Below are 8,748 nucleotides of genomic sequence, written 5' to 3' on the forward strand. Positions count from 1 at the left end.
AACCTTGTGGTGATAAGCATAATGCTAAAGTTGAAGTGGGGAGAAAAATGGCACATTGCCATGGTGCGGAAAAGCTGTGGTGACTTGAAAAAGAGTTGAGAGTAATCAACAAAAATGAAGTCTACTGTGCTTTGCTTGAGGAAAACATCTCGCTGTTTTTAAGATTACTTATCTCGAATTCATAATTAACATCTCCAGTCTCCGCTAGTAACTAAACTGGGCGAGGACCCGAAGGACAATAGATGTTAGTAAAGCCAGACTCCTACTTGCGAAACATGCTTCGACCAATCGGTTTCAAACGCAAATGACCGCCATTAACATGTCGGACAGGCCTAAATGCTACTAACGAAAGGTCAATGCAATCATCACGTTCACGTACGTCTAGGCTAAACAAGTTACTACTGCCGCTTACACGGTGTGTTCACGTTGGCTGGATTTGAAAACTATTTCATCTTGATGTTCTGTCTTTCAAACATTGATCAGTGATCGTCGTCGCAGAAGCACTGCAGTCATCAGGTCTGAATCAAACGCTCACGAAGAGAGGAAGAGATCATCGCTAAGGCATGGAGGTGGTGACGACTGGCTGGCCGGAACACATCGTTGGTCATCCCGCTGCATGGCGACCGAGCCCCCGGCTCGGAGAACTCGCAAGGCACGTCCATCTCCTATGGCGTCTTCATCTGGAATGGGACACTTGTCCAGCATTCCCGTGTTATAGTTATCTTGCCCTCTAGCGGCAGCGCTGTGACGCAATAACTCATTTGCATAAAACTGAGATGGTCATAATAATTTGGTCACTCAGTGTACATATACTTTTGTAATCACCAGGCGAAAAACTCAAAGAATAGAGTAACATCAATAGATTCTCTTTTTACATCATCTATCAAAAGAAGATTTTGAACTCTTTCATATGCATGAAATGATTCACAAGAAAATGAATCAAAGTTAGATAACAAAGCAAACTACCTTTTGACCCTTCCGATGTGGGATAGAGGGTTTTGCTAATTTGACCTCCCCCCCTCTCTCTGCCAAAGGATGATTGAAAAGCTCTTTTGTACTGTAACAATGGGATGGGTAGCTGTAATGGGTTCCTTGGGGTATTAATCCACAAGGGAAAAAAATACATCGAATATCTCATTCGCCTGGACAGTTGAAAATTATCAGTCTGATTTTTCTTCAACTCACGACAATTAATAATTAGAAATAAGGGAAAATCTGCATTGGACTCCTGATAGACGTTAAAAAGTTTTCGATTTGAAACCCCATCCCTTCCGTCCGGAAAGTTTTCTTACTCCTTTCTCCCAGTGCTACTCTGGTTTTTATCGTCAATAAATGAGTCTCACCCCGCCTCATTCAAAGAAATATGATTCCTCTTAACAAAGAAGTTAGAACATCTGATGTTGTGATTTTCAAAATGTGTTTTGGAATCGAAGAAACAAATTTTTTTTCCTATCAACTTTCATCTGATGTTGATGTCTTCTTGGGCTGGTTCGAACTTTTTCTCGTATCCTTTTTGCAAATTTTTTTTTACATTTATCCTAAAATAATTTCTTTAATTTTTATTGATTAATAAAAAAAAAGTGCTCATGTGAATAACAAAGTCATAGATTATGATTTTAAAAATTTTTTTTCTAATACTTGATGTTTCAATTGAAACAATTATTTTTTATACATTGATCGTATTTACTGTTGAAATTTTTTTTCAGTGAACTGATTGTTTTGATTGGCATAAGAAATATTTAGAAAAATTATTTTCATATTTATTGTTTTATGTGTTACAGTTTCTATGATTTATTGATTAGTTGAATTTATATTTTTGTTTTACTATAGTGTTTAGGGTGAAGATAAAAATGCCATTAAAGTGTTTTTTTTTTTCCTCTTCAACGAAATTGATGAAGGTCGACGTTGGAGAGTAGGTTGTTCATATTTTTTTTTAGACATCAGAGATTAGCCGTGATCTAAACTTTTTATTATGAATAATTCAATAGCATATTATTAATGATTAGATTGCATTTCTAGTGTTTATATTATTTTTTTTATATAATAATGATTCATATTTTTTATATAATAATGATTTTATATAATTTTTTATATAATAATTATGATATAATATTGTTATTTATAGTGCATTTAAAATGTTTTTGATGGAAACAAATGTGGTTCAAACGTCAATTATACTAGTGACGGCAAACAAAATTAATTTTTTTTAAAACTTTTGTTACAAATGATTTTTTCAGATTTAACCACGCAAAATTCTAAATTTTTCAGTACTTTCTTTTGAACCTAACGATGAAGAGTTTTCAAATAAACTTAAAGAAATTTGTAATTCTTTTACTTTTTCGGAAATGGTCAAAACTAAATATTCCTATTTAAAAAATGTGAAAGCTTATTTGTTACCCAAACAAAAGGACAGTTAACACTAAACAAAATTTGTGAGTTTCTCTTATTACGATAGGCGAAATTTTTAACTCACCAAGTTTTTATACTTGATACTAATTTACCATATGCTTTAGTAGGACTGCAGACTTGCAAGGATTTTTGTTTGTTTATTGATTGTGTCGGGCCAGTTGTTACTCTATTTGGTAAGAGACTGATCATCTCTGCTAATTCTAAAAGTGACAACTTATCTTTGCACATTAGACAGCAGAATTCTCAAAATGTTAAGGTCAAAAAAGATGTTTCAGTAAAAGTAAACAGCGAAAAAATAAAAATGATGAAAAAGATGTTTCAGTAAAAGTAAACATCGAAAAAATAAAAGTTAATGATGTTTCTGTGGAAGTAAACATTGAAAAAATAAAAAGAAAGAATGTCCAAAAAGTTCAAATGATTCGAAAATAGATCTAGGTAATGGATGCGTACATTATCAGGTTAATATCGACGGAAAAAAAGGTAACAAAAATAAAAAGAAAAATAGGAAAAAGAAAGAATGATCAAGAAACCGATTACAAAAAAAAAATAAAAGAATAATTTAAGTAAACACAATTTTGAAATAGTTCATGTATCAAAGCTTAGGAAATATCACAACCCACAAAATGTTGAAATTAAATCATGAATAGTTATATTTCATCTGTCTTATATTTCATATCATCTGTCTTATATTTCATATGCCTTATGACGAGACCATAGGAAAACGACGACTTAAGCGGAGTGACGACTTAATGAGGTTTTACTGTATATCCTAAAAGATAGCATGAATTGAAGTTTTGACTGGCGTGTTTAACATTTAAAAGCTTTTCATTTGTTTTGGAAGCATATTTGTGAAATTTGATAACGAAATAAAACGGAACTATATGAAGTCGCGGATGATTACTTGTATCTAATACCACAATGATCTTTTTTGCAACTTGCCATGGAGTATAAATACATTTAATTGTATATAAAACTTCTTTTCAGATCCTTACTGGAAGAAACTTTGAAAATTATTTCGCAAGAATTGAAAATAAATAGTGACATATCAATTGAAAGCGTGATGAATATCCAAATCGTTCCTTCTCTGGTTCCTCAGCAAGAATTGTGTCAATCTAAATTGATTACCGCACATTCCAATCTAAATATTGATTATACTTATTGGATTGACTTCTTAACTGTGAGATATTTAAATTCATTTCAATAACGTTTTCTGGATTTAAAAGTTTTTTTGATAATTGATTTTTTTCTCTCTTTCTTTAGTATATTAGAACAGATGGAAAACAACAGAAAACTCGAATTATGCTTGTAAGTTGACTCTGCAATTAGAGACATTCATTAAAACAAGATAGTCTTACGGTAAAATAGTTCAGTTCATATTTTCAAAAAGGTAATTGGGGGGAGGAAGACGTAATTTAATTTAAAAATGTTCTTAAAATATAATTAAAAATATTAAAAAACGCAAGTGAATATCTCTATATATATTTCTCTTACACGGCGACCAAAAAAAGTCTCATTACAACTCTCCAACTCTGTCGATAGAAAATCGACCAATGATTGCCGTTAAAAATGTCACATGCTAAATCTACTGAGGTGGCTCAACATATAGCGCTTTTAAAAACGGAAACTGAAATAACCAGAGAGAGCATTCTCACCTGCGGCAATCTCATACTATTAAGCTAGGCAGAAGTGAGTAGTCTTTCTCGATAGATATCTATTTTCGTATTTTGTCGAAAGCGCTTTTTTTTCACGAACTTATTTGACGATTTTTGATTTATATCACGAATTTATTTGTTTTATTATTGTTATTAGTTATTCATTGAAAAATGAGTCTCAGTCGTGCTGTTACGCTTTAAGATTTTATACTATAGAGATTTCTAATAGGTTTAACGAATTACTCATTATTTGAATTCAATTTATTCAATTTATTATTTGAATTCAATTGAAATCATTATTTGAATTCAAATTTATTTTAATGACTTAGTATTTACTAAAAAGATGTAATTTTTTTACATGGATTTGAATGATTGTTTTGAATTCTTAGAATTTTGTGCATTTGCAATGTACCTAAGTTAGTAGCGAGTGAAGCGAGCTTGGTTTACGGAAGCAAACCATTTAAGATTGCGTAGCAATTTTCGGAGTATGGCGAGCGTCAGCGAGCAGGGGGCGCAGTCCACTAGTGTCTAATACTAGTTGAAAAAAATTTAGAATTGAAATGCTTACAAACTTTTAATTTCAAATACAGGGGAAATTGAAGTAAAATCAGGTAGTATTTAAAGGCCTGATCAACTAACTTAGATACTGACGCATTAAATCATAATATCCATTGTTTGTACAATATATCATTCCTGAAAAGTCAAATATATACTACTTTTTGTACAAATGATTTCTTTAAAAATTACTAGTTACCCACTAGAGGGTAAGACCGGGAACACGTGTTAATTCTAGGAAAATTTTGAAATACTAGAATTTCAGTGAAGAAGTAGCATTTATATTTCATATGACAATTTAAGAATATTAAGCAAGTAATTTACATGTGATGTAGTCAAGGCCGTACGTAAGTGGGAAAAGAGAGCGGGGCAATTATCTTCGGCCCTGGGACTGCTGAGGATTATTTATAACTGTTTTTATATACAATTATCCTCGAATAAGCGAGTTTTATAATTGTATGCAAAAATGTTTCGATTTGCTAAAGTAGCTCTGCTCTTTCTTCTAAACTATTGGAACTTTATTTTCCAAATTACGGCTACTCTCTATAATGTGAGAGTCAATGTGTGGGTAATCAAAGAAAGTACGTTTTTGTGCCAGATTTCGAAACTTGAAATGTAGTCAGCATATTAATTATCATATATATATAAAATTAAGCACATACAGGGTGCCCCAAAACTCATAGTGCATACGTTAAAGAGTGATAGAACGCAAGTAGACAAGCACAAATCACCATACAATCCATGATCGAAATCATTATAGAGCAGAATACATGCTGTGTCGGGAAATGATGAGAATGACAGAGATGAACAGGACTGAGATAGATGAAATGAAAAGAAACTGATGAAATTACGAAAAACATTTCATTCAACAACATGAAATTAAATAACACAAAGTCCCCAATCTCAGGAATTGCTCAAAGTTGCACCCGCCAACATTAACGCAGGCTTCACACCGTCAAAGGAGTTACAGCTGTACAGTAGCGAAAACACCGGTCATTTCTCTAATGGTGTCAGCAGCTAGGCATATCAGAGCAACAAGGTATTCAGCAGAATCTATGGGACCATCATCACAGATGAGGCTCTTCATATGACCCCAGAAGAGAAAATCCTTACATAACAAACTGGGTGAGTGGGCTGGCCAGTTGATTGGACCGCCACGAACTTCCCATCGCCCCGGATACTATCGGAGATATCTATCTCAGTTACGCCCGAATGATATCTATCGGAGTTACGCCCATCTGCACTGTAATTAACTGGTGCCCCATCATGTTGGAACCACATGTGTCGTGTGGTGTGTGCTGGAACACGGTTTAGTTCTTCTGGCTACACTTGCAAAGACACAAGGTATGAATCTCCATCCAGGTGTGTTAATAGCAGGTATGGCCCAATCAGAGGATCATGCACGATTTCGGCCCAAACATTTAGAGCGAAACGTTGCTGGAGCGAATGTGGACGTATTGCGCGAGGGTTTTCAGTTGCCCATACATGCTAGTTGAGGACATTTAAAATATCCTTACTTGTGAATGTCCTTTCGTTCGTGAGCAACACAAGTGTACAAAATTCCGGGTCCACAGCCGTCTATTGAAGAAACTATATGGCAAAATTGTCATATGTCTGGTAATCTGATGGTTCCAGTCCTTAAACTCTCCGCACATGGTGGGGACAATTCCTCCATTTCGCAGCATTTGCCACATCGCATTACAAGAAACGTGAACGGCCTGGGACAGTGCCCGCGTGCTAGATTTAGGCCTCTCGCTGATACGATGCTCAATGTCGTCCGTTACAGATGACGTTCTTATACTCCTGCCACGTCCGGTATCCTGCATGCATATCGAAAAATAACCCCTTTCTCAGAGTTGTAGGTGTAGTCGTTGAAATGTCCTAGCATCAGGGGACGCGTCTTGTAAGAAGATGCTCTGGATATAATCTTTAAGCTTTCCTTGCATAGCCGCCAGCAGCTGCGTACACGTAATGCATCTCTGCCTTCTTCTGGTTTGAGTACGCATCTATCTCATCGGTGATTCACAGAGCGAATGAAAGACAGCTTTTCTGAACAGACTTTTTATAGCGGTCGCTGGGAAACACTCTCTAGAGTGTTACGACTTGCATTCGGTCCATGGATTGTGGTAATTTGCTATGAGTATGGTAATTTGCACTTGCCTAATTGTGTTCTATCAACCATTAACTTAATTACCATGAGTTTTGGGACAGCCTGTATAAGATTGAGTGCTTAATGCGTGAAAATTTGATCATTACCCCATTAGTTTAGGGTATTCTCTTTTTTTTTAATTTTGTACACTACATTTATCGGGAGTTGTACAGAAAGAAAACCAAGCAAATTGAGATAAAAAGCTATTTCTGAGGGAATTTAATTGGGAAGGGGGATGGGCACACTTAAGGGAAATCGAGTATGGTGTTGTGAAAAAGATTTACACCTACACATTAGTACTCATATTAATGGTAACTTAAACACTTTTCACCTTGATCCTCAGCACACGGTTCAGGGAGCCAATAAATATTAAAGGTATGATATTCAGTCCATTTTTCTTCCTACTGTCTTGTATTCAAGTAGACCTTTTCCCCAATTCACTTATTAAAATAAATAAAGTAGAACTTAAGTTTCGTACGAATTGTGGGGATGAGAAATCTATATTACTAAGTTTTAAACTGAACTATATTATTAATTTTTTATTATTTTCATTTAAACTAAATATGAACTGTATTATTTATTTTTAAACTATATTATTAATTTTTAACCAGTTGACTATTTATGTCAAGAATCCTTTACCAAACTTTTGTTATACAAGTCGAGAATAGTAGGAAAAAATAGGTTAACACAATCGTAATAATTTTTTATCTGTGCATTTGTTAAACCTGTGAGTTGCATTGTTAATTTCTGAAAAATTAGAATTGAATTAAATTAGCAGCCATTTTATGGCTCTAATTTATTTAGAATGGCACTTTATTCTTCGAACATTTTGATTTTAATATTTGGAAAGTCAAGTGGTTTTATGAATAGTGCGGAAGTTTTAGATTTAAAAACTTATTTAAGGTCATCTGTATGTTTACAACATTTTTCTCTGGCAAATCATTAAGTATGGCGATTTTCAATAGAATTTTATTGTAAACAGCTTCCAATCGTACCCATATATTCTAAAGCTGATATTTCTAAGCTAATTAAAATGTAGCATTTAGAACATTCTTCTGAGCTTATCTTAAGTCCGGTTGACCCTCAAGCTATGACAACATACCATTAAGATTATGCCAACTTACTCTATATCTGGAGTAAATTGGTATCAATAAAGTGACTTTCTAAAAAATCTTTGCCAGTTATGAAGAGCTTCAAGACATGGAATTTTGTCCTCACTTTATTGTAAAGCTGGACTGCTATCCTCTGTAGCGATCCCCTTGTCATCAAAAACTAAATATTATTCTCATCCTTCTCCAGTTATCTCTATTATTAGTACTCATAGTAAAGTAACAAGATTTTTTAATACTATTATAATCTTTGCAGGAACCATCAATGAACTCTAGACTCTGCTTTAAGAGTGAAAATTTACGAATGATTTCTTTGTCATCTTGGAATATTGAACAAAATCAAGATTCTACTTCCAACTGGTAAAATTTATAACTTCTTTTAGCAGGTCATTTTTGCTGTTTATCAAATAAATTATCATTTTAAGTTTTAGGCTAAAATGAAATATTAATGATGTGTAGATTAAGTTTTTGAAAAATAAATATTAAATGTACTAGGGATCAGTAATTAAAGTTGGCATTGTGATTGAACTGTTAATTTTCATCAATTCTTGCTGTAAAGTTTTCGATTCGGATTGCTTACATTTGACAACTTTAATTCGACGCAATCTTCATTTTTCTTATAAATACCCTTAATGCACTCAAACCAAGCATACAAGCAACCAAACATTATACTACTCCTAAAACATATAGGGTAAGATTGGGTAACAAGGAACCTAATTGAGGGGGAAATATAATTCAGACTAAATATATTTCAGAGGCGAGAAGATAATATTAAAAAAAAAACAGTTTAATTATAACTAATTTGAAATTTTATAATTTGCCATGTAAAATTACATTATTTAAAATGATACAAAAAATTGTATACCTTATAATT

At 33.5% G+C, this 8,748-nt stretch overlaps 1 protein-coding gene and 1 long non-coding RNA gene across 2 annotated transcripts in view; both read left to right on the forward strand.

Annotated features, from left to right (window-relative positions):
• LOC107455668 (uncharacterized) overlaps positions 1 to 8,748 on the forward strand; it is a gene marked incomplete in the record, with an annotated part of 114,444 nt that overhangs the window by 102,566 nt on the left and 3,130 nt on the right.
• Positions 3,211 to 8,243, forward strand: LOC139426071 (uncharacterized). The gene is made up of 3 exons (XR_011637348.1): positions 3,211 to 3,586; positions 3,670 to 3,714; positions 8,131 to 8,243. It is a non-coding gene; the product is annotated as an uncharacterized lncRNA (long non-coding RNA).

Source organism: Parasteatoda tepidariorum, chromosome 7, assembly GCF_043381705.1.
Source record: "Parasteatoda tepidariorum isolate YZ-2023 chromosome 7, CAS_Ptep_4.0, whole genome shotgun sequence".
In the NCBI taxonomy this organism is placed as follows: Eukaryota; Metazoa; Arthropoda; class Arachnida; order Araneae; family Theridiidae; genus Parasteatoda; species Parasteatoda tepidariorum.